At 37.9% G+C, this 23,954-nt stretch overlaps 1 protein-coding gene across 5 annotated transcripts in view; it reads left to right on the top strand.

Moving 5' to 3' along the window:
- The window catches only part of ASPSCR1 (ASPSCR1 tether for SLC2A4, UBX domain containing), a 157,618-nt gene that overhangs the window by 28,455 nt on the left and 105,209 nt on the right, over positions 1–23,954 (top strand). The window lies entirely within an intron of this gene.

Genomic DNA, 23,954 nt, shown 5'->3' with positions numbered 1-23,954 from the left:
ATCTATCTGTAGATGTTCAAAAGGTGTGTAAGCCAGAGGACGTCCCCCAGAGGCTTTTCCACGATATGCATGTTGGTTATATGCCTGGCAGATAGGGCAGGCTGAACATACTTTAGAGGCTATAGTAGTTATACCAGGGGCTATCCATACTCTCTTGACATAGTCCACGATGGATGCCCTAGGTGCCAAAATGACCATTTTTATGAATAGATTGGCAAATTTGGTTATAGAAACTTCTAGGGAGCAGGGATTTTCCTTCAGATGACACCCATACTCCATTAATCTGTTTTGCTTTAAATTTTTGTTTCCATTTTTCCACTTCCTTTTCATTATAGGAAAGTGATAAATTTAAATCATCAGTGGTTGTTAATGTTAAAATTAATCCAGGTCCTTCTATGGCTGCTAGTTTTGCAGCGGCATCTGCTTGGTCATTTTCTCTAGAGACAGGGTCAGAGCCACCTGTATGGGCAGAGCAATGAACTACAGCTAGGGCTTTAGGCAGTTTGAGAGCAGAAAGAACTTCATTAATAATTTCTGCATTAGCTATGGATTTTCCAGCTGAGGTTAAAAATCCTCTCTGGAGCCATAACATCCCGACTGAGTGACAAATGCCGAAAGCATATCTAGAATCCGTATAAATTGTTGCCTTTTTATCCTTGGCAATTATACAAGCTTGTTTTAGAGCTATGAGTTCTGCTCCTTGAGCGCTAATGTTAGAAGGTAGTGAAGCTGACCATTCAGTGGCAAATTCTGAGACTACGGCAGCTCCAGTGTAACATATGCCATCCCTCATAAAAGAGGAACCGGTAAATAAAATCAGATCTGCATTGTCTAAGGGAGTGTCCAAGAGATTATCTCGAGGCTTTTCTGCCATGGACACTAATGTTTCACAGTTATGTAATGGTTCTCCTGAAGTGGGTAAATCTGGAAGCAAGGTGGCAGGGTTAAGAGTTGAACAGCGTTTTAAGGTAATATTTTCACTATTTAATAAGGTTATGTCATACCTTGTAATTCTCTGATCCGAGAATGCCCGTGTTCTATGTTTTATCAATAATGCTTCTATCTCATGTGGGCACATTATTGTTAATGGACATCCCAATACTAAATCAACGGTTTTTGTTACTAGTAAGGCTGTAGCAGCTACTCCTCTAAGACATGGTGGTGCTCCTGCTGCTACTCGGTCTTGTTGGGCAGAATAATAAGCAATTGGGCGCTGAGAAGGTCCCAAAGTCTGAGTTAACACACCAGAGGCTACTCCTCTTCGCTCATGCACATATAAAGTAAATGGCTTGTTGTAATCTGGGATGCTTAGAGCAGGGGCAGACATGATAGCCTTTTTTAGATCTGATAGAGCTGACAAGTGTTCAGGCTCTAATTTGAGGGGTTCAGGCTCCCCTTTCCTAACTTTCCTATTACTATGAAGGCTGCTGCTATCTTATCCTCCCAGTTACCTAGGCTTGTAGCTTGGGAGTTATCCTCAGTTCTTAACCCTCTCTCACTCTCCATGTTGCCAAGTTCTACAGATTCTACCTTTTTAACATCCTTTGATATACATCCCCTTCTCTGAAACAGTCACCACTTTCATTCAGGCTCTCATCACCTTATGCCTAGATTTTTCCAGTAGTCTTTTTGGTTAGTCTCCCTTCTTTAAATTGCTCCAATTCTTCTCTTACTCAGTTGTCATGTTGATTTTCTTTTTCTTTTTCTTTTTTAAACCCTTACCTTCTATCTTAGAATCAATACTATATATTGGTTCTATAGCAGAAGAGTGGTACGGGATAGTAGGCAATGGACGTTAAGTGACTTGCCCTGAGTTACACAAGCTAGGAATTGTCTGAAACCAGATTTAAATCCAGGACCTCCTAGCTACCCCCTCATGTTAATTTTCTTGAGGAGCAATTTTTTTTTTCTGGTTGAATGTTAATTTTAATGCTGCATTTTGCTCTATGAACTCAAAACTGATTACAGAATCAATGAATGGGATATTTTTGGGTTATTTCCTGAATTTTAGTAAATTACCTAACTATAGATATGTGGTCTAGTGTAGAATATTGTTTGAAAAAACATGGGGGTTCCTCTCTCTTTCAGCAAGGAGGTCTTCAAGATCATTGTCATAAAGTAGGTATATGGCTCAGTAACCTTTCACTTTCTGAACTTTACCCCTTTTTTGAGACAGTAATATTGCCCCCTTTCTTCCCCCCCCCCCCATTTTTGGCATTATTCTTGCGAAATATCTTGAAAATCCATCTCTTAGATCATTCAGAATTGTGCTGTGTTCAGGACAAATCTCTTCTTGGTTTACTTTGTGTGGTCCTGCATCTTTTTAATGTTTTCTTAGACATTTCAAATTCTTTATGCACTGCTTTGTGATATCGAACATCATAACTACCCCATTACAGTTCTTATATACATCTAATAACTCAGCATCCAGAGCCATTTCTGATTCTGCCTCCTGAGGATCATTTTCCAGTTTCAAACTGTCTCCTAGTTTTTTGCACTTTCCCTTGTCAACTACATCCCAGACCTCAACTTTTACAATGTCATCAGTAGTTTTGTAATTCCAATGGATACTGGTGACTTGTATCTCTTGGGTAGGTATATATTCTTCCACAAACTTCTTGCCTTGGAGTCTGTGCCATAGGGTGGTTTTTCCTGTGTTTCTGTCTCCTCTGATCACTATTTTCATGTTGTACTGCACTCCTTTGGCGAACCTCCTCTGTAGTGCCTGGTTCATGGACTGCAGCCCCGTAGGGATGTTCTTGTCCTGACCAGGAGCCTGGTCCGACCCCACCAGCTTCTTGAGGGTGGAAAACATCTTCCTCCCCTCCCCACAGTGGTCCCGGAGGATTAAAGGGCTCCCTCGGCATCCTCAGGGAGGGGCAATCTTCGGCCGGGCACTGGGGGGACCATGCCGGGAGAGGGGGAGCGAGGCGGGGGAAGGGAGGTGTCCTCTCCCCGACCCCCGTCCCCCAGGCAGAACCCCATCTGGCTCCCTCCAGAAGGCCGGGGGCGGAGGAGGAAGCAAGATGGGCTATCGAACCTTTCGCTCTCTGCGGCTCAACTCCAGGCGGTCACAGACTACTCCCCACTTTGGCTCCTTCTCTTGAGGAGCAATTCTAACCATATAACAACCTTTCCTCTCCACAAGCAAAAAAACCCAAAATAAAAACTATAGGCATTCTCTATAGCCTCCAGGATCAAATAGGAAATCCTGTTTGGCTTTTAAAACCTTTCATAGAGGGGCATCTAGGTAGCACAGTGGATTGAGTGCCAGATGTAGAGTTGGGAGGAGGACCAGGGTTCAACTCTGTCCTCAGATACTTCCTGGCTGTGTGATCCTAGGCAAGTCATTTAACCCCTATTGCCTAGCCCTTTTTGCTCTTCTGACTTAGAATCGATGATACTAGGCCAGAAGATAAGAGTCTTGACCAAAAAAAACCAACAACAACAAAAAGCCAAAACCAAAAATAGTATTAGGTGCAGCTAGGTGGCTCAGTGGATAGCTAAATCTGGAATTGATAGGACCTGAGTTCAAATCAGACCTCAGACACTTATTAGCTGGGCAAGTCGCTTAACTCCAATTGCCTAGCCCTTACTGCTCTTTCAGCCTTAGAACCAATACTATCAATTCTTAGTAGGTAGGGGTTAAAAAATTTAAAAAAGGGGGGCATCTGGGTAGCTCAGTGGATTGAGAGTCAGACCTAGAGATGGGAAATCCTAGGTTCAAATATGACAACCCCCATTGCCTAGCCCTTACTGTTCTTCTGCCTTGGAACCAATACACAGTATTGATTCCAAGATGGAAGGTAAGGGTTTTAATTTTAAAAAATTCTTTTAAAAAATAAAACAAATAAAACCCTTAATAACCCACCCCTACTTCCTACCTTTCTAGTATTCTTATACCTTGTTCCCCTCCAAGTATTCAGTTGATATTTGCCTCTACACTCTTCTGATACCTAGCTTTTCCACTAGCTGTCTTTCATGCTACCTTCACCTCTTTTTCTTCTAGCATCCCTCACTTCCCTTAGATCTCAGCTAAAATCCTACCATTTTCAAGAAGCCTTTCTCAGTCTTTAATCTTAATCCCTTCCTTCTATGATTACCCCCAATTTATCCTGTATATATATCTTGTTTGTTCATAGTCTAACTGGGAAGACAACTATGGCTTCTTGAGTGCAAGGACTGTTTTTTTACCTTCATCACAGCACAGCACAACATAGCTTAGGTAAGCACAATGCCTGGCACATAGTAGGCACTTAACAAATGCTAGTTAACTAAATATCCTGTATCTTTTTGCTTTTTATCTTCCAAACTCACAAAAAAAGCCATCTATTCATTGTTCTACTTTCTCTTCTCTTCTCACTTCCAGCTTCATTCTTAAACTCAAACTGCTCTCTCCAAAATTATCAATGACTTCTTTCTTTATTTTTTATTAATTTTCAAATTTTAATTAAAAAAATTTTCCCCATGGTTACATGTTTCTTGTTGCCTACCCTTCCTCCTCCCAGAGTTAACAAGCAATTTCACTGGGTTATACATATATTATCTCAATGACTTCTTTAAAAAAATGTTTTTAATGGTGTTTGTATTTCCCCCTTTGTAGCTTTTCCTTTTCCCTTTTCCAGAGAGCCATTCCATTTTACAATGACTGTTTAAAAATAGCTAAAAAGGAGGAAAAAGAGAAAAAAGATTTGTAAATAAAACTGATGGATACATTAAAAAAAATTGCAAATATATTGTGTGTATACCTTTGGACCTTTCTCCTCTACAAAGGATTAAGGGATGTGGAGATGTTGTGTTTTATCTCTCCTTTGGAACCATGTTTACTTTCTTTGTAATTTTGCAGTATTTGCTTTTTTGTTATTTTGAAGTGTTTTCTTTTTCTTTTCATTGTTGTTTTATTTATTATTTTTTAAACTTTTTTTTCTTTCTTAGAATTGATACTAAGTATTGGTTCCAAAGCAGAACAGTGAGGACTAGGCAGGTGGGGGGGACGGAGTTAAGTGACTTGCTTAAGTCACACAACTAGGAAGTGTCTGAGGTCATATTTGAGCCCAGGACTTCCCATCTTTAGTTCTGGCTCTCCATCCATTGAGCCAACTAATTGCTCCTGCTGTAATTATTTTATATAATTTTCTTGGCTTTGTTTAATTCATTCTGCATCCAATTCATGTTAAGTCTTTCTTTGCCTCTTTGTATTCATCATATTTGTTTCTTATAGTATCGTAATATTTTATTAGCATACATGCACCACGGTGTGTTTCCAGTCATCTCTCACTTGATAAATCTGATGCGCTTTTCTCAGCCCTTATTATACTTTACCTTTCTGTTAAATTTAACACTCTTGACCACCCTTTTCTTGTGGATACTCTCTACTCTGTTGTTTGTTTTTAAAAATTTTTTGACATTATTTTTTTATTTGGTCAATTTCAAACATTATTCCTTGGTTACAAAAATCATTTTCTATTCCTCCCTCCCCTCCCCCAACCCCTCCCATAGCCGATGCACAATTCCACTGGGTATTGCATGTGTCCTTGATCAGAACCCATTTCCCTGTTGTTGGTATTTGCACTAGGATGTTCACTTAGAGTCTACATCCCCAATCATATCCCCCTCGACCCATGTATTCTAGCAGTTGTTTTTCTTTTCTTTACTCCCACAGTTGTTCCTCTGAATGTGGATAGTGTTTTTTCTCCTATATCCCTCTGGGTTGTTCAGGATCAATGCATTACCACTAATGGAGGAGTCTATTACATTTGATTGTACCACAGCATATCAGTCTCTGTGTACATTGTTCTCCTGGTTCTGCTCCTCTCACTCTGCATCACTTCCTGGAGGTTGTTCCAGTTCCCATGGAATTCCTCCACTTTATTATTTCTTTGAGCACAATAGTATTCTATCACCAACATATACCACAATTTGTTCAGCCATTCCCCAGTTGAAGGGCATTTTCCTTATTATCTTTTTTGGGTACAAACCCAGAGGTGCTATGGCTGGGTCAAAAGGCAGACAGTCTTTTATCGCCCTTTGGGCATAGTTCCAAATTGCCCTCCAGAATGGTTGGATCAATTCACAACTCCACCAGCAATGAATTAATGTCCCAACTTTGCCACATCCCCTCCAACATTCATTACTTTCCATAGCTGCCCTGTTAGGCAATCTGCTAGTGTGTGAGGTGATACCTCTGAGTTGTTTTGATTTGCATCTCTCTGATTATCAGAGATTTAGAACACTTTTCCATGTGCTTAGTAATGGTTTTGATTTCTTTGGCTGAGAACTGCCTGTTCATGTCCCTTGCCCATTTATCAATTGGGGAATGGCTTGATTTTTTTGTACAATTGATTTAGTTCTTTGTAAATATGAGTAATTAGACCTTTGTCAGAGGTTTGTTATTTCTCTTCTGATTTTGGTTACGTTGGTTTTGTTTGTACAAAAACTTTTTAATTTGATGTAGTTAAAATTATTTATTTTACATTTTGTGACTCTTTCTAAGTCTTGCTTGGTTTTAAAATCTTTTCCTTACCAAAGGTCTGACATATATACTTTTCTGTGTTCACATAATTTACTTATAGTTTCCTTCTTTATGTCCAAGTCATTCACCCATTCTGAGTTTATCTTGATTTAGGGTGTGAGGTGTTGCTCCAAGCCTAATCTCACCCACACTGTCTTCCAATTTTCCCAGCAGTTTTTGTTGAATAGTGGATTTTTGTCCCAAAAGCTGGGATCTTTGGGCTTGTCATAAACTGTTTTGCCAAGGTCACTTAACCCCAACTCTATTCCACTGATCCTCCTTTCTGTCTTAGCCAGTACAAAATTGTTTTGATGACCACTGCTTTTTAGAATAGTTTGAGATCTGGTACTGCAAGGCCACCTTCCTTTGTATTTTTTTTCATTATTTACCTGGATATCCATGATCTTTTTTTGTTCTTCCAAATGAACTTTGTTATGGTTTTTTCTAATTCAGTAAAATTTTTTTGGAAGTTCGATGGGTATGGCACTAAATAAATAGATAAGTTTGGGTAGGATGGTCATTTTTATTATGTTAGCTTGTCCTACCCATGAGCAGTTAATGTTTTTCCAATTGCTCAGATCTACTTTTAGTTGTGTGGAGAGTGTTTTATAGTGTGTTCATATAGTTCCTGTGTTTGTCTCGGCAGATAGATTCCCAAGTATTTTATATTGTCTGAGGTGATTTTGAATGGAATTTCTCTTTCTAATTCCTGCTGAGATATGTTGGAGATATATAGAAATACTGATGACTTATGTGGGTTTATTTTGTATCCTGCAACTTTGCTAAAGTTGTTGATTATTTCAACTAGCTTTTTGGTTGATTCTCTAGGACTCTTTAAGTAGATTGTCATATCATCCACACAGAGTGATAGGTTGGTCTCCTCATTGCCTATTTTAATACTTTCAATTTCTTTTTCTTCTCTAATTGCTACTGCTAGTGTTTCTAGCACAATGTTAAATAGTAGAGGTGATAATAGGCATCCTTGTTTCACTCCTGATCTTATTGGGAATGCATCTAGTTTATCCCCATTGCAGATGATGTTAGCTGATGGTTTTAGATAGATACTGTTTATTATTTTTAGGAAAGACCCTTCTATTCCTATACTTTCTAGTGTTTTCAACAGGAATGAGTGTTGTATTTTGTCAAAGGCTTTTTCTGCGTCTATTGAGATAATAATGTGCTTTTTGTTGGTTTGCTTGTTGATATCGTCAATTATGTGGATGGTTTTCCTGATATTTAACCATCCTTGCATTCCTGGTATAAATCCTACCTGATCACTTGCTGGAGTCTTTTTGCTAGTGTCCTATTTAAGATTTTTGCATCTATGTTCATTGAGGAGATTGGTCTGTAGTTATGTTTCTCCTTTTTTGACCTGCCTGGCTTTGGAATCAGTACCATATTTGTGTCATAAAAGGAATCTGGTAGAACTCCCTCTTTGCTTATTATGTCAAACAGTTTGTATGGTATTGGGGTTAGCTTTCTTTGAATGTTTGATAGAATTCACTTGTGAATCCATCAGGCCCTGGGGATTTTTCTTAGGGAGTTCTTTGATGGCCTGTTCGATTTCTTTTTCTGATATGGGATTATTTAAGAATTCTATTTCTTCTGTTAATCTAGGCAATTTATATTTTTGTAAATATTCATCCATATCACCTAGATTGGCATATTTATTGCCATGTAATTGGGCAAAATAATTTTTAATGATTGCCTTAATTTCCTCTTCATTGGAGGTGAGGTCCCCCTTTTCATCTATGATACTGTTTATTTGGTTTTCTTCTTTCCTTTTTTTAATTAGATTGACCAGTACTTTGTCTATTTTGTTGTTTTTTCAAAATATCAGCTTCTAGTCTTATTTATTATTAGTTCAATAGTTCTATCACTTTTGATTTTATTAATTTCTCCATTAATTTTTAGGATCTCTAATTTGGTCTTCTTATGGGGGTTTTTAATTTGTTTGCTTTCAAGTTTTCTGATTTGCATGTCCAATTCATTGAACTCTGCCCTCCCTAATTTATTGATCTATGAACTCAAGGATATAAATTTTCCCCTGAGTACTACTCTGGCTGCATCCCATGAAGTTTGAAAGGATGTCTTATCATTGTCATTTTCTTCAATGAAACTATTAATTGTTTCTATGATTTGTTCTCTAATTAACCGATTTTGGAGAATCAGTATTTAATTTCCAATTAACTTTTGATTTGGCTCTCCATGTACCCTTACTGATCATTATTTTTATTGCCTTATAATCTGAAAAGGTTACATTTATTATTTCTGCTTTTCTGCATTTGTGTGCCATGTTTTTATGACCTAGTATATGGTCAATCTTTGTGAATGTACCATGTGCTGCTGAAAAGACAGTGTATTCCTTCTTGTCCCTATTTATTTTTCTCCATATATCTATTAACTCTAATTTTTCTAAGATTTCATTCACCTCTTTTACCTCTTTCTTACTTATTTTTTGATTTGATTTATCTAAATTTGATAGTGGTAGGTTCAGGTCTCCCATTAGTATAGTTTTACTATCTATTTCCTCCTTCAATTCTACTAGTTTCTCCATTAGAAATTTGGGTGCTATACCATTTGGTGCATACAGGTTGATTAGTGATAGTTCCTCATTGTCTATACTCCCTTTTACCAGGATGTATTTATCTTCCCTATCCCTTTTAATCAGGTCTATTTTTACTATGGCTTTGTCAGATATCATGATTGCAACTCCTGCCTTCTTTCTATCAGTTGAGGCCCAATAGGTCTTGCTCCAACCTTTAATTCTGACCTTGTGAGTATCTATCTGCCTCAGGTGTGTTTCTTGTAGACAACATATGGTAGGATTCTGGATTCTAATCCACCCTCCTATTTGTCTACGTTTTATGGGTGAGTTCATCCTATTCACGGTCAAAGTTATGATTGTCATTTGTGAATTCCCTGGCAATTTGATAGCCTCTCCTAGTTCTGTCCTTTCTTCTTTTGCTATATCCTTTTAAACCAGTGGTTTACTTTTAATCAATCCCCCCAATCCCCTCTCTTCATATGCTTCCCTTTCTGGTCCCTCTCTTTTTGTTCCCCTCTAGTTTTTGTTTTTTTTTTGGTTTTTTTTTTAGGGTCTGTTAAGTTCCCTCCCCCCTCTCCTTCCCTCCCTTTTTGTTCTCCCTCACCTAATACCCCTCAGTTTCCCCTTCTCCCTTACCCTGTAGGATAAGATAAAATTCAGGATCCCAATGGATCTAGATGCTCTTCCTTCTCAGAGTTGATTTCACTGAGTGTGAGGTTTAAGTATTACCTATTAGCACTCTCTTCCTCTCCTTCTTATAAGACTATTCTTCCCCTCTCCTTCCCATGTGAATCTTTGTGTGGAAAAAATTATATTTATTTTATTTCTTCAAATATCTCTTGGTACCACCATTGATCCCCCCCCATTTTTTTCTTTTTTTGCACATCATCTTATAGCCCTTAATGCCTCAATCTTTTCCTATAAGTGATTCTTCTAATTGCAATAATAATGAATACAACTTTGAGAGTTACAAATAACATTTCCCCCATATATTAGTATATATAATTTGATCTAATTGTAGCCCTTAAAGAAGAGCGTTTGAATTAAAAAAACAAAAAAACATTTTTCTCCTTTTCCCTCTCTTTCATATTTACCTTTTCATGTTTCTCTTGATCTTTGTGTTTGGATATCAAACTTGGCCTTGAGGTCCTTCAGTGTGGAAACTGCCAGGTCTTGTGTGATCCTGATTGGTGCTCCTTGGTATCTGAATTGTCTCTTTTTGGCTTCTTGTAGAATTTCCTCCTTAGCTTTAAAGCTTTGGAATTTGGCAATTACATTCCTGGGAGTTGTCTTTTGGGGATTTAGTGTAGAGGGTATTCTATGAACTCTTTCGATGTCTATTTTGCCCCCTTGTTCAAGAACATCAGTGCAGTTTTCTTGGATGATTTCTTGTATTATGACATCAAGATTTCTGTTTATTTCTGGCTTTTCAGGTAGATCAATGATTCTCAAATTGTCTCTCCTTCCTCTGTTTTCCTGATCTGTCACCTTGTCAGTGAGATATTTTATGTTTTCTTCTAATTTGTCAGTTTTTGACTTTGTTTTATTAATTCTTGCTGTTTTGCAAGATCATTGTCTTCCAGTTGCCTAATTCTGATCTTTAAAGACTACTTTTCCTTTTCAGTTTGGTCTATCCTGCTTTTTGTGGCTTCCAGCTATTTCTCCAATTGGGAGTTCTTGTCCTTTAGACTACTGTTTTCTCTTTGAATTATTTCCCACTTTTCTTGCCAGAAGGCTTCCATCTTTTTGATGAGCTCCAATTTGAACTCTTCCAGAGCTTGTGGACAATTTCCATTTTGGGGGGAAAGTTTTGATTTTGTTTGAATTTCTTCCTCTTTTTCCTCTGTAGCCTGGGTTTTCCCTCCATAAAAATTTTCCAGAGTCAATGCCTTCTTCCTGTTTTTCTTGGAGGGTGTTTGTTGGTCCTGGGCACAATTAGCCATCCCTATGATGGTTTTTCCTTCCGTTTTTAGTCAGAAATCTGAGTAAGATGGGCAGGTTCTCTGTTTATGGAGTTAAGGAGCAAGGTTTTTGCCTGAGGCAAGCTCTCGAATCTCCGCAGCCTCAGCTGTTCACGAGAGTGCTCACAGTCTGCACTCCCCAGTGCGCAGGGGTCTCCGGTGAAACTGCTCTCAAAGAAAAGTCCCCAGTGGTCCTAGTCAGCTCCCAAGGACCTAGAGGTGCCCCTTGCTCACTCGCTGATTCTGGCGCGCGCTGGCTCTGACTCTGACTCTGGCTCTGTAGGTGGGGTGGGGGAGGGTAGATCGGCTCATGTTTGGTTGGGAGCTTTTTCACCCTCTTATAGTGTGGAAATGCTCAAACCCTATGTACCTTCAATGCTGCACCCTGTTCTTCTGAAAATGGTTTTTTATGTTCTTTTGAGGTAGTCTATTTCTTTGGGTGCTGGGGAGAGGAAGAGTCCTGTGTCTAGACTGGGGCCATGCTTATCTTGAAGTTCTACTCTTTGTTTTTATAACAATGTTTTCTCCTGCTTTTTGTCCTTCTCTGCCTTCTCAGTCCCTTTCTTGTTTACTCATCATTCATACCTGCTCGTCCCTCTACTTGGGTCTCAGATCTGTACTGGGCCCTTTTTCCTTCTGTTTTCTCTCTCAGTGATGCCATCAGCTCCCATGTCTTTAATTATTATCTCTCAGCAGATAACTCAAAAATCTCATACATGTGCCATAATCTCTTCCCCCAAGCCCTAATCTCCCTCTTCCTCCCTGTTTAAACTGAGTGTTCAGAGAAAGTACAAACTCACTGACTCTGAAAAAATCCCATCCTTTTTCTCAACCTTTCTATTTCTGTTGAAGGCACCCCCACTCTTTTGATCTTCTCCCAGGCATATAATCCGTGAGATATCTTTGTTTGACTCTCTGCTCTTCCTCAATCATTTAATAGCTTAATAATATGTGCTAAGCTAGGGGCTAAGGATATGAGTACAAAGAATGAAAGAATTTTGTTCTAGAACTTAAATTCTAATTAATAAAAGAAGACAAATAAATATATGAATACATGTAAGTGCAGCATGAATATCAAGGGAATAAATGTACAAATATATGTAAAGTGGTTAAAAAAAAGGAAGAGAGGGCCCTAGCATTTGTGGCAGCCCAAAAAGACTTCATGAAGAAGATGGTGCTTGATCTGTGTTTTAAGGGAAGATAACTCTTCTAGAGTGGAGATGAACTACTGTAAGGAGCACAGTAAAGTCCAGTTTGAGTACAAGGCAGAATTGCCAAGTTTTTTCTTCTCTTCACAATATGTGTCTCCTTTGTCCTTTTTTCCCCTATTTCTTTCAGCCCCTCATCACCCTATGCAATGCTTCTCTACCAGAAGTTTCTCTTTGCTCTAGTTTATCCTCTACACAGCTACCAAAATGATTTTCTTTAATGATGGATCTGACCATGTCAGTCTTCTGTTTAGTATACTCTGTTGGTTCTCTGTTGCTGTTAGGATAAAATATAAACTCTCTTTAGGTTTCCTTGGTTGAGTCCCACTTAGCCTGCCCCAACCTCTTTTTTTTTTTTTTAATTTTAAACCCTTACCTTCCATCTTGGAGTCAATACTGTGTATTGGCTCCAAGGCAGAAGAGTGGTAAGGGCTAGGCAATGGGGGTCAAGTGACTTGCCCAGAGTCACACAGCTGGGAAGTGTCTGAGGCCAGATTTTGAACCTCTACGCCTAGCTCTCAATCCACTGAGCTTCCCAGGTGCCCCCTGCCTAACCTCTTTTTGCCTCTTCCTTTTACATGATTCCTCTTCTGGTACTCTTTGATCCAACTAGGCAGACCTACCTCATTTCCTGGATCTGGGCCTTTGCATTGGCTATTCCCTGTACCTGGAATTCATTTTCTTCTTAGTTTTTCCTCATAAAATATTTCTTTTCCTTCTTGATAGAGCTTGAGTACCACCTTTTAAGTGAAGCCTTTCCTAATTCCTGCAACTTTTAGTGGCCTCTGTCCCAAAGTACTTTGAATTTAACTTCCTTTGTATTGATTTATGTTGTTTTTATATTCAGTATATATGTACTTGCCTCCCACATTAAACTGTAAATTCCTTATTAGGGATAATTTCATATTTTGTACTTGTATTTCTAGTGTCTAGGTGCTCAATAAATGCTCGTGGATTGATTTATTTAAGGAGTTTCCAGCCCACATCTTGGAGATGCTGCCTTTTCTCTTGGTGATGCATCAAAGTTGGCAGAAAAAGAGTGGCTTAGGTCTTGAAGTTACACCTTTGTCAGTTTCTTTGTTTTGGTGTAGGGAGTGGCTCTGGCCTTTGGTTTAACTTGGCTGTAGTTTTGTGTGTCCCAGCCCTAGCTGGGTTAAACCTAAACAGAAGGCCCAAAAGTACAAAAGAGCTTCGAATACCATACCTTACTCTGACTTCATGAGCCTTATTGCCAGCAACTGTATATTTTATGGAAGTGGGATGGATAGACATATTTAATATAATGAACTGCTTAGTTGAAAAGCTTGCATCTGCAAAGACAAATATTTAACCATTTAACATTAACATTTAAGCCACAGGCATTTAAGCCCCAGGGAAAGAATAGATTTGTTGGACTTTGCCAGTGGTGTTTTATAAACAGTAGTTCTACTACTAAAGTGAACTTCTTCATTGCTTTCCATGAACAAACCAATCAACAGATATTTTTGTGTCTTCTCTTTGCTCATTGTCTTTTGCTTGAGAAGGTGAAACTGTTTTCTGAGGTCAGTGGGGGCCAGGCTTATACCTATTGGATAGGAAGCCTGGCTGGGTTTTTTGAGCCTTTTTTCCTTGGAGACAATTAGAGCTTTTGGGGGAAGGTTGTGCAGAAGAAGCATTATGATTCTTCCTAGTGCGTGAGGGGAAGTCTCCTAAATCCACTGGAATTTCCCCCCGGGTCCCCACTGTCCTCTGAAGGGAGATCTCTGCTAATTGGGACTGCAGAAGGTCTGGAAGCGATTGCAAGCTGCTCCTCCCCTCGGCGTGCTGCAGCCCTCACACACAAGATGTTTACAGGCCCTCTTAGATCCCAACATGAGGGAATCTAATCTGCCTGCCATTTCCCTTTGGAGGAGCCACACATCAAAGCCAGTGCTGGGCGTTTGATGTGCCGGACAGCTTCGGAAGGCGCATGTAATGTATTATCACGAAAGAGGGAGGCCAGTGGGCTCAAGGAGGAAAACAAGGCCATTAAGGATCTCTTGTTTGTTTTTCTCCCTCTTTTTTTCTGTTTGTGATTTGCAGTTCCCAGAGATGGATTGAAGTCCCTCTCATGGGAAGGATCATTTGAGGGAGAGTATGCAATGTTGGCTGGTTTTAAAATGAACAGTGGGTGGTTCCTGCCCAGGAATTCTAGTGGTTCAACCTGAAATCTCAAGACTGCCTGGATTTGGAGGTGACACAGTAGTGTGACTGGTTTGGGGATAACCAGTTTTTTTTTCTCATTTTAGTTGGCAAGAAACTCTTGGTATATAGAGGAGGCCTGAATTCTTCATTTTAGTTCTTAAATGCTTCTCCTTGCATCTTTTTCCCTATGCATCCATCTTGACTGGAGTTAGTTCAGCTTGCCTTGTGATCTGTAGCAGTTTGGCTTCCAAGGGGAGAGTAGGGTAGAATTAGCTGGTCTCTGTTCAGACTGCCCTGATTTCCCCCTCTGGTCATGTTTTCTTTTGGCAAAACCTGGGTTCCTGGTGTGGCACAATAGGTGGGTCAGACAGATCTTTTGTTCTTTGGTAATGAGGAAGAGCACATACCTCACATTCAGTGAACTTGGAGAAACAAAGTTTGACAATACTAATCCTATCACAGCAGGATGCTGCCCTGTTGCCCAAGATTTGAATGACTACTTCAGATTCAGAGACTTTACAGTGAGCTGGCCAGCTTCATGAACTGGTAACTTGTTCTCTTCCAATGGCCTAGATTCTATCTCAGGTCCAGGATTCCCTGCCTTTGAGAGTGGAGTGCTAAGGAGAGAACTCCTGGAAACCCTTCTGTATTGGGTTTGCTTCAGTAGATTTGATGGCAATGACCATGGGAAAACGTGAGTGATGGAGTGGACAAAGAGTTGACTAGCTTTCCAGAGACCACTTGACCCAAAGGACAATGGAAATTCCATAGGACTATAAATAGACTTTGCTGCCTTCTTTTTAATATTTCAGGAAAAGTGGAATAGAGGAAGTAACTTAATAGATTGATGTTGTCCAGTAGTGGGCCTCCCTGTCAAGGAATAGATTGTTGTCCCAGAAAGAAATTTGTGGTAATTGAGACCTATTACAAATCCAGTAAAGTTCTTAATGAATTCTTTATTAATGTTGATTCATTTAAATTTAAGTTAATTTAAATTAATTAACTATGGAATAAGAGGGTAAGTTGTATATGATTTTAAAAAAAGATATGTTCCAACAAGATAAAAACTCTTTGTACTTACTAATACTTGCTTAGTTGTGCGCTAGGACTTGTACTAGTACATATACTAGTTTCTTTTTTCTTTTAGGCTAACTCTTTATTGTCCTTTCCCATTGCCATACTGGCTATTTTGTTCCCCATGTCAATCAAGTCCCTTCTCAGGTTTTCTGCCAAGTCCTTGGAAATTGCTTAACAATTGCTTTTTCTATCTCCTCCCTATGGCTTTTTTACTTCATCCTCAAACTGGAACTCTTCTGCTTTGCTTCCTTGCCCCTTTTCCTGTGTGGCCTAAAGTATGATTTGGGTAGTAATCTTTTGTTTTGGGGCAAGAGGAGGGAAGAAGAAAAGTCTTTGTGTTTGTAAATTCCTGTTCTACTTATTCAGGACAGTGTACTTTTCAGGTTGATATGAATATATTTCTGTCCAATCTGTATAGGGGAAAGACCCATGTGTGGTAGGGAAGAATTTCTTAGAAATAAATTGCCCTTAGGTGTACTGAAAATAAGAGGAGTGCTAGGAGAAAATTATCTGGGCTACTTAGAATAATCCTTTATATTAGGAACAAATTTACCGAGAGAGCTGTTAACATTTCCTCTGGTAGTCTTCATTTAGGACATATTCTCATCCTAATTTAGGTTTATGTTTCTGAAGATATAGGGCTATATTAAGATCTCTTAAGGCCCCTGCTAGCCCAAGATGGCTATATTTGCCTTTTTTTTAATCTTTTATTGGTTGCTTTTGTTTTTCACATTACCTACCTTTTCCTTAGTCATCCTTTTCCTTTCCCAGTCATCTGTTTTAACAATGAATAAAAAAAGAAAAAAAAAGCTCAGCAAAATATCATCTGAATCCAACAGTCACATTTATTCAGTGTTCCATACCTTATCTTCCCCATATTCCCCTGCAAAGGATGGGAAGTATATGCCCCTTCTTTGGGGCCAACCTTGATTATCATAATTTCATAGCATTCAATTTTAACTTGTTCTTTTAATTTACTTTGATGTTATTATGTATATTATTTTCCTAGTTTGCATACTTTGTGAAAGTTTATGTAAGTCATGCTTCTCTGTATTACTATTCCTTTATTCCTATTATTACTATTCCTTCTATTACATTCATGTCCCATAGTTTGAATATTCTGCAATTGATAAATGTCTTTATTTCTAGTTCTTTGCTACTATAGAAAGTGCTACTTTAAAATTTTGGTGTTGAGACTTTTTTTTCCCCATTGACTTCTTGGTAGTATATCCAAAGAAATAAGCAGCGGTGGTTTCTATAGATTAAAGGGTATCTATAGTCAAAAATGATTTTTTTTCTTTCAGTTGTCTTTAAATTAATTTCTCCTCAGTGTGAGAAAAAGAAACATGTTGAGGTCTCTAGGTTTTCTTTACTATTTTCTTTTTTCTTGATTTATGACTTCCATCTGAATTTCATGTCATTGCTAGCCCTGATTAAAACATTTTTTTTTGATCTGGTAGGTCTGCAAATCCCATCTGACCTGCCTTTGAAGTATCTATCCTTCTAATTCTTCATTTCTCTAAGACCTGATTATTAGCTCCTCTAATTATTTCATGTTTTGTACTTCTCTCCTCAACTAAATTATAAACTTCCTAAGGATCTCTTAATTTAATTTTTACTGTCTTATACATAGTAATTATTCAGAATATATTTCATGAAACGAACATTTATTTATTGGAAATCTCATTTAAACAATTCCAGGCTCTAATCTGTCTTGTTATATTTTTTGCCCATAATAATAATACTAGCTCACATTTATATAGCATTTTTAGGTAGAGGCTTGCTATTCATAAAGGATTTTGGTTCAGAATTAAATGTGAGTTCTCATTTGGGTGTCAATTTTTCAAATTAACATGACCTCATAGGCCACTGTTGCAGTCCCAAACTAGACCATGATCAGACCAGAATATAAATAAAAAAGGGAAAATGTAATCCAGAGGTGCTTCTGGCTAATATTTGTATTGCTTTTGTGTAAGTACAAGTGGAAAGGTCTGAGTTATTAACAAGATGTAATTGGTGCATTTCTCAATATCCTAGAACATTTTCTATGCTTATCATCTCACTTTGGCTACCTTTTATGTAGGGGTTCACTTCTGCCATTTCAATTACTAAGTGACGAAAATAGAGATTCTCATTGCAGCTCTGAATGTAGGGATTCAGAAGGTTTAACACTGCCAAGGATCGTGATCTCAAATTAGAGTTATAGTAAGTCTGCAAGACAGATAAAAGGGCAAATCAGAGAAGTAGAAATCTAGACTATGACTTTTGATATTAATGTTATTTGACTAATTTTTCTCATTAGAAAAGGAATATTGAATTTTAGACACTGATCATCTATTCACCTTTGAATCTTATGATGATGGTTAGTGGCTTTGAGTCAGAGTGAGTCAGTGAGACAAATGTTTAAATTACCATATCCCATCTGGAGGATACAAGAAGATTAATGTCTTCCCATTTTCCCTGCTGGATCCTTCAGCTAGCCTGGGGGAGCATGACCCACACCTCAAATGAGAGAACGAGAGAAATGACAATTTTTGTTTCATTTGTTAAGACTTCTACTTCCATAACCAAAGTTTCTGGATTATATGTGTCTAGAGAGTGAGTCCTGGGGGAGTGGTGTGGACACTATCAGATTTAATAAGCTGCCTTAAAAGAAAGGAAAATTTCCCTTGAGAGGGATGCTTTAGGGGGGGAAATTTGTGAAGGTGGTTTTTCTTTTTACTTTTGGCAGGGAGAGATGATGACAGAGCTGATCCCTCATTCTGCTCCTGTGTTCCTGTGAAGTTAGTGTTTATTATTTTTCCCAATATGTAGATAAGGAGAGAAAGACAATTGGCTTATGAAGACTTATTGATATGAAGATTAGAAATCAAAATGCTGAATTTCCTGTGGGTTCTTGAGGTGACTGAGCATGTTTAAGTTTGTTATAAATCCCTTGTTCTTTTTGTGTAGAGAACAGCCTTGGTTGTAGAACATTAGGTATGGAAAAATAGATTCCAAACCAAGAATGGCTCTTGATAGCCACCCTATTCACTCAGTAGCTCATCTTGGGGTCAAGCAACCTTGGTTTGGCTTGCCAAGAAATGGTTCAGTCTTAGGCTCAGAATATTAGAGCTAGAGGAACTTACTATCATCTTGTCAGAATAAAAAAAAAAATCCAGAGTTGAAACTGACCATCTGCTTGAACCTCAGGCTGATCAAGAATCCATTCCAGAGAAGCAATTTGGAATTATGCCTAAAGGGCTTTAAATGACTGCCTGCCCTTTGATCCAGCCATACCACTGCTAGATTTGTGCCCCAAAGAGATAATAGGGAAAAATATGTGTACAAAAATATTTATAGCCACATTCTTTGTGGTTGCAAAAAATTGGAAAATAAGGGGATGTTCTTCAACTGGGGAATGACTGAACAAATTGTGATATCTGTTGATGATGGAATACTATTGCACTGAAAGAAATAATGAACAGGAGGAATTCCATGTGAACTGGAGTGACTTCCAGGAATTGATGCAGAGAGAAAGGAGCAGAACCCGAGAATGTTGTACACCGAGATTGATACACTGTGGCACAACTGAATGTAATGGACTATTCTACTAGCAGATTTGCAATGATTCAGCACAATTATGAGGGACATGAGAAAGAACGCTGCCCCATATCCAGAGAAAGAACTGTGGGAATAGAGACACAGAAGAAAAACATTTCCTTGATCACGCGGTTTGATGGGGACATGATTGGGGATGTAGATAGACTCTAAATGATCACTCCATTGCAAATATCATTAATATGGAAATAGGTCTTGACCTATACATGTAAAACCCAGATGAATTGCTTTTTGGCTATGGGAGGGAGGAGAAAAGAGGGGAGGGAAAGAATATGAATCATGGAACCATGGGAAAATAAACAAATAAATAAAAGAATCCATTCAATAAAAGAATCCATTCCAGAATATACCCATAATTGTCATCCAGCCTTAGTGAAGTAATATTTTATGTTAGAGGCAGGCCCATTCTAATTTAGGGTAACTTTAGTTGTTGGGAAGTTTTTTCTTGTATCAAGCTTAAATCTACCTTTCTACTACTTTTGCCCATTATTTCTAAATTTTGCCTTTTGGGGTCAAGCAGAAGTTCTAATCCATTTTCACATGATTGGTCTTCAAATATTGGAAGATAGCTATTAAAGACATCATTCTGCCCAAAATCTTCTCTTCTTCAAGCTGAACATCACCAATTCCTTCAACAAATCTTTGTGGTTTGACCTTAAGACTTTCCATCAATTTGGTCACTCTTTCCTGAATTTCTTTATATATATATATATATATAGTATGCATTATACATTACATATATTTTATATACATTTCCTGAATATACTATAAATGTGAACATCCAGACTTTAATTTTATAGATGTATGGATAATCCAGTAGGACTGTTTTCTCTCTAGTCTTGGATATTATACCTCTGAATTTAACTTAAGATTAAGTCATTAGCTTTTGGGGGTACTAGGTCACACATTTGTCTTATATTGAGCTTTGTTGGTGCTCTTTTGTTTAGTTGTTTTTGACTCCTGACCCCATTCAGGGTTTTCTTGACAAAGATACTAAAGCAGTTTGCCATATCCCCCCTTTTTTTTAATTAAAAAAAAAATTAAACCTTCATCTTCCATCTTGGAATTAGTACTGTGTGATAATTTTGTTTCCTCATTGCCTTTACATTTTTGTCTTGTTGCCAATCCATAGTTAGCACTTCTAGAACAATATTGAATGGTGATAATAGACATACTTGTTGAACCCTAATCTTATTAGAAAGGCTTTTTGCTTATCCTCACAATAGATAATTCTTACACTTGGTTTTAGATACTTACTACTTATTTTAAGGAAAGATCCATTCTTGTACTTTTAGTGTTTAAATAGGGTATTGTATTTTCTCCAAAGTTTTTCTGCATCTATTGATATAAATAATCATATAATTTTTGTTGTTTTTTCTTGTTAATATGGTCAGTTATACTTAGTTTTACTGATATCAAAACAGCCCTTCATTCCTAATATTAATCCAGCTTGATCATAATGCATGATCTTTGTAATATAGTGTTGTAATCTCCTTGTTAGTATTTTATTTTTAAATTTTGCATCAATATTCATTAAAGAATTTGATCTATAGTTTTCTTTTCCTGTTTTGACTCTTCCCTGGTGTAGGTATCAAGACCATATTATGTCATAGAAAGAATTGGTAGTATTCCTTCTTTGCCTATTTTTTATGTATTTTGTATAGTATTGGAATTAATTGTTCTCTGAATGTTTTGTAGAACATTTCCTTTGTAAATCTATCTGGACCTGCCCCCCCCCCCTCTTTAGGGAGTTCATTTATGACATTTAATTTCTTTTTTTCTAAGATAGGGCTAACTAGGTATTCTATACTGTTCTGTTCATCTAGGCAATTTGTATTTATAAATATTCATCTATTTCTTTAAGATTATTAGTTTTATTGACTTATAGTTGGGCAAAATACCTTCTAATAATTGCTTTTATTTCACCTTCATTGGTTATAAATTTACCTGTTTCGTTTTTAATACTGGTAAGTTGTTTTTCTTTTTAAAAAAAAATCTTAATAGCCAATGGTTTGTCTATTTTATTATTTCTTTTCCTTTAAAAACTAGCTCTTAGTTTTATTAGCTCAGTCTTACTTTTTTCAACTTTCAATTTTGTTACTTCTTTTAATTTGAAGGATTTCCAATTTTTATTTAGCTGAGAACATTTAATTTGTTGCTTAAAATTTTTTTTAGTTGTATGCTTGATTTTTTTGAACTACTCTTCTCTCCTTTATGAATATAAGTAGTTAGATATGTAAATTTTCCTCTTACTACTGCTTTGGCTTTATTCCACAAATTTTGGTAGTTTTCTTCATTGGTATCTTTAGTGAAATTATCGATTAGACATCTGGGTAAGCATGGCGGCAGTCTAGACGTGGGAGGCTTCCTCTCCCCAGCACCCAAAGAAATAGACTACCTCAAAAGAACATAAAAAACCATTTTCAGAAGAACAGGGTGCAGCATTGAAGGTACATAGGGTTTGAGCATTTCCACACTATAAGAGGGTGAAAAAGCTCCCAACCAAACATGAGCCGATCTACCCTCCCCCACCCCACCTACAGAGCCAGAGTCAGAGTCAGAGCCAGCGCGCGCCAGAATCAGCGAGTGAGCAAGGGGCACCTCTAGGTCCTTGGGAGCTGACTAGGACCACTGGGGACTTTTCTTTGAGAGCAGTTTCACCGGAGACCCCTGCGCACTGGGGAGTGCAGACTGTGAGCACTCTCGTGAACAGCTGAGGCTGCGGAGATTCGAGAGCTTGCCTCAGGCAAAAACCTTGCTCCTTAACTCCATAAACAGAGAACCTGCCCATCTTACTCAGATTTCTGACTAAAAACGGAAGGAAAAACCATCATAGGGATGGCTAATTGTGCCCAGGACCAACAAACACCCTCCAAGAAAAACAGGAAGAAGGCATTGACTCTGGAAAATTTTTATGGAGGGAAAACCCAGGCTACAGAGGAAAAAGAGGAAGAAATTCAAACAAAATCAAAACTTTCCCCCCAAAATGGAAATTGTCCACAAGCTCTGGAAGAGTTCAAATTGGAGCTCATCAAAAAGATGGAAGCCTTCTGGCAAGAAAAGTGGGAAATAATTCAAAGAGAAAACAGTAGTCTAAAGGACAAGAACTCCCAATTGGAGAAATAGCTGGAAGCCACAAAAAGCAGGATAGACCAAACTGAAAAGGAAAAGTAGTCTTTAAAGATCAGAATTAGGCAACTGGAAGACAATGATCTTGCAAAACAGCAAGAATTAATAAAACAAAGTCAAAAACTGACAAATTAGAAGAAAACATAAAATATCTCACTGACAAGGTGACAGATCAGGAAAACAGAGGAAGGAGAGACAATTTGAGAATCATTGATCTACCTGAAAAGCCAGAAATAAACAGAAATCTTGATGTCATAATACAAGAAATCATCCAAGAAAACTGCACTGATGTTCTTGAACAAGGGGGCAAAATAGACATCGAAAGAGTTCATAGAATACCCTCTACACTAAATCCCCAAAAGACAACTCCCAGGAATGTAATTGCCAAATTCCAAAGCTTTAAAGCTAAGGAGGAAATTCTACAAGAAGCCAAAAAGAGACAATTCAGATACCAAGGAGCACCAATCAGGATCACACAAGACCTGGCAGTTTCCACACTGAAGGACCTCAAGGCCAAGTTTGATATCCAAACACAAAGATCAAGAGAAACATGAAAAGGTAAATATGAAAGAGAGGGAAAAGGAGAAAAATGTTTTTTTGTTTTTTTAATTCAAACGCTCTTCTTTAAGGGCTACAATTAGATCAAATTATATATACTAATATATGGGGGAAATGTTATTTGTAACTCTCAAAGTTGTATTCATTATTATTGCAATTAGAAGAATCACTTATAGGAAAAGATTGAGGCATTAAGGGCTATAAGATGATGTGCAAAAAAAGAAAAAAATGGGGGGGGATCAATGGTGGTACCAAGAGATATTTGAAGAAATAAAATAAATATAATTTTTTCCACACAAAGATTCACATGGGAAGGAGAGGGGAAGAATAGTCTTATAAGAAGGAGAGGAAGAGAGTGCTAATAGGTAATACTTAAACCTCACACTCAGTGAAATCAACTCTGAGAAGGAAGAGCATCTAGATCCATTGGGATCCTGAATTTTATCTTATCCTACAGGGTAAGGGAGAAGGGGAAACTGAGGGGTATTAGGTGAGGGAGAACAAAAAGGGAGGGAAGGAGAGGGGGGAGGGAACTTAACAGACCCTAAAAAAAAACCAAAAAAAAAACAAAAACTAGAGGGGAACAAAAAGAGAGGGACCAGAAAGGGAAGCATATGAAGAGAGGGGATTGGGGGGATTGATTAAAAGTAAACCACTGGTTTAAAAGGATATAGCAAAAGAAGAAAGGACAGAACTAGGAGAGGCTATCAAATTGCCAGGGAATTCACAAATGACAATCATAACTTTGACCGTGAATAGGATGAACTCACCCATAAAACGTAGACAAATAGGAGGGTGGATTAGAATCCAGAATCCTACCATATGTTGTCTACAAGAAACACACCTGAGGCAGATAGATACTCACAAGGTCAGAATTAAAGGTTGGAGCAAGACCTATTGGGCCTCAACTGATAGAAAGAAGGCAGGAGTTGCAATCATGATATCTGACAAAGCCATAGTAAAAATAGACCTGATTAAAAGGGATAGGGAAGATAAATACATCCTGGTAAAAGGGAGTATAGACAATGAGGAACTATCACTAATCAACCTGTATGCACCAAATGGTATAGCACCCAAATTTCTAATGGAGAAACTAGTAGAATTGAAGGAGGAAATAGATAGTAAAACTATACTAATGGGAGACCTGAACCTACCACTATCAAATTTAGATAAATCAAATCAAAAAATAAGTAAGAAAG

Source organism: Monodelphis domestica, chromosome 2 (genome assembly GCF_027887165.1).
Source record: "Monodelphis domestica isolate mMonDom1 chromosome 2, mMonDom1.pri, whole genome shotgun sequence".
Lineage (NCBI taxonomy): Eukaryota > Metazoa > Chordata > Mammalia > Didelphimorphia > Didelphidae > Monodelphis > Monodelphis domestica.
The sequence above is the reverse complement of the archived record's forward strand: the minus strand, read 5'-3'. Positions and strand labels throughout refer to the sequence as shown.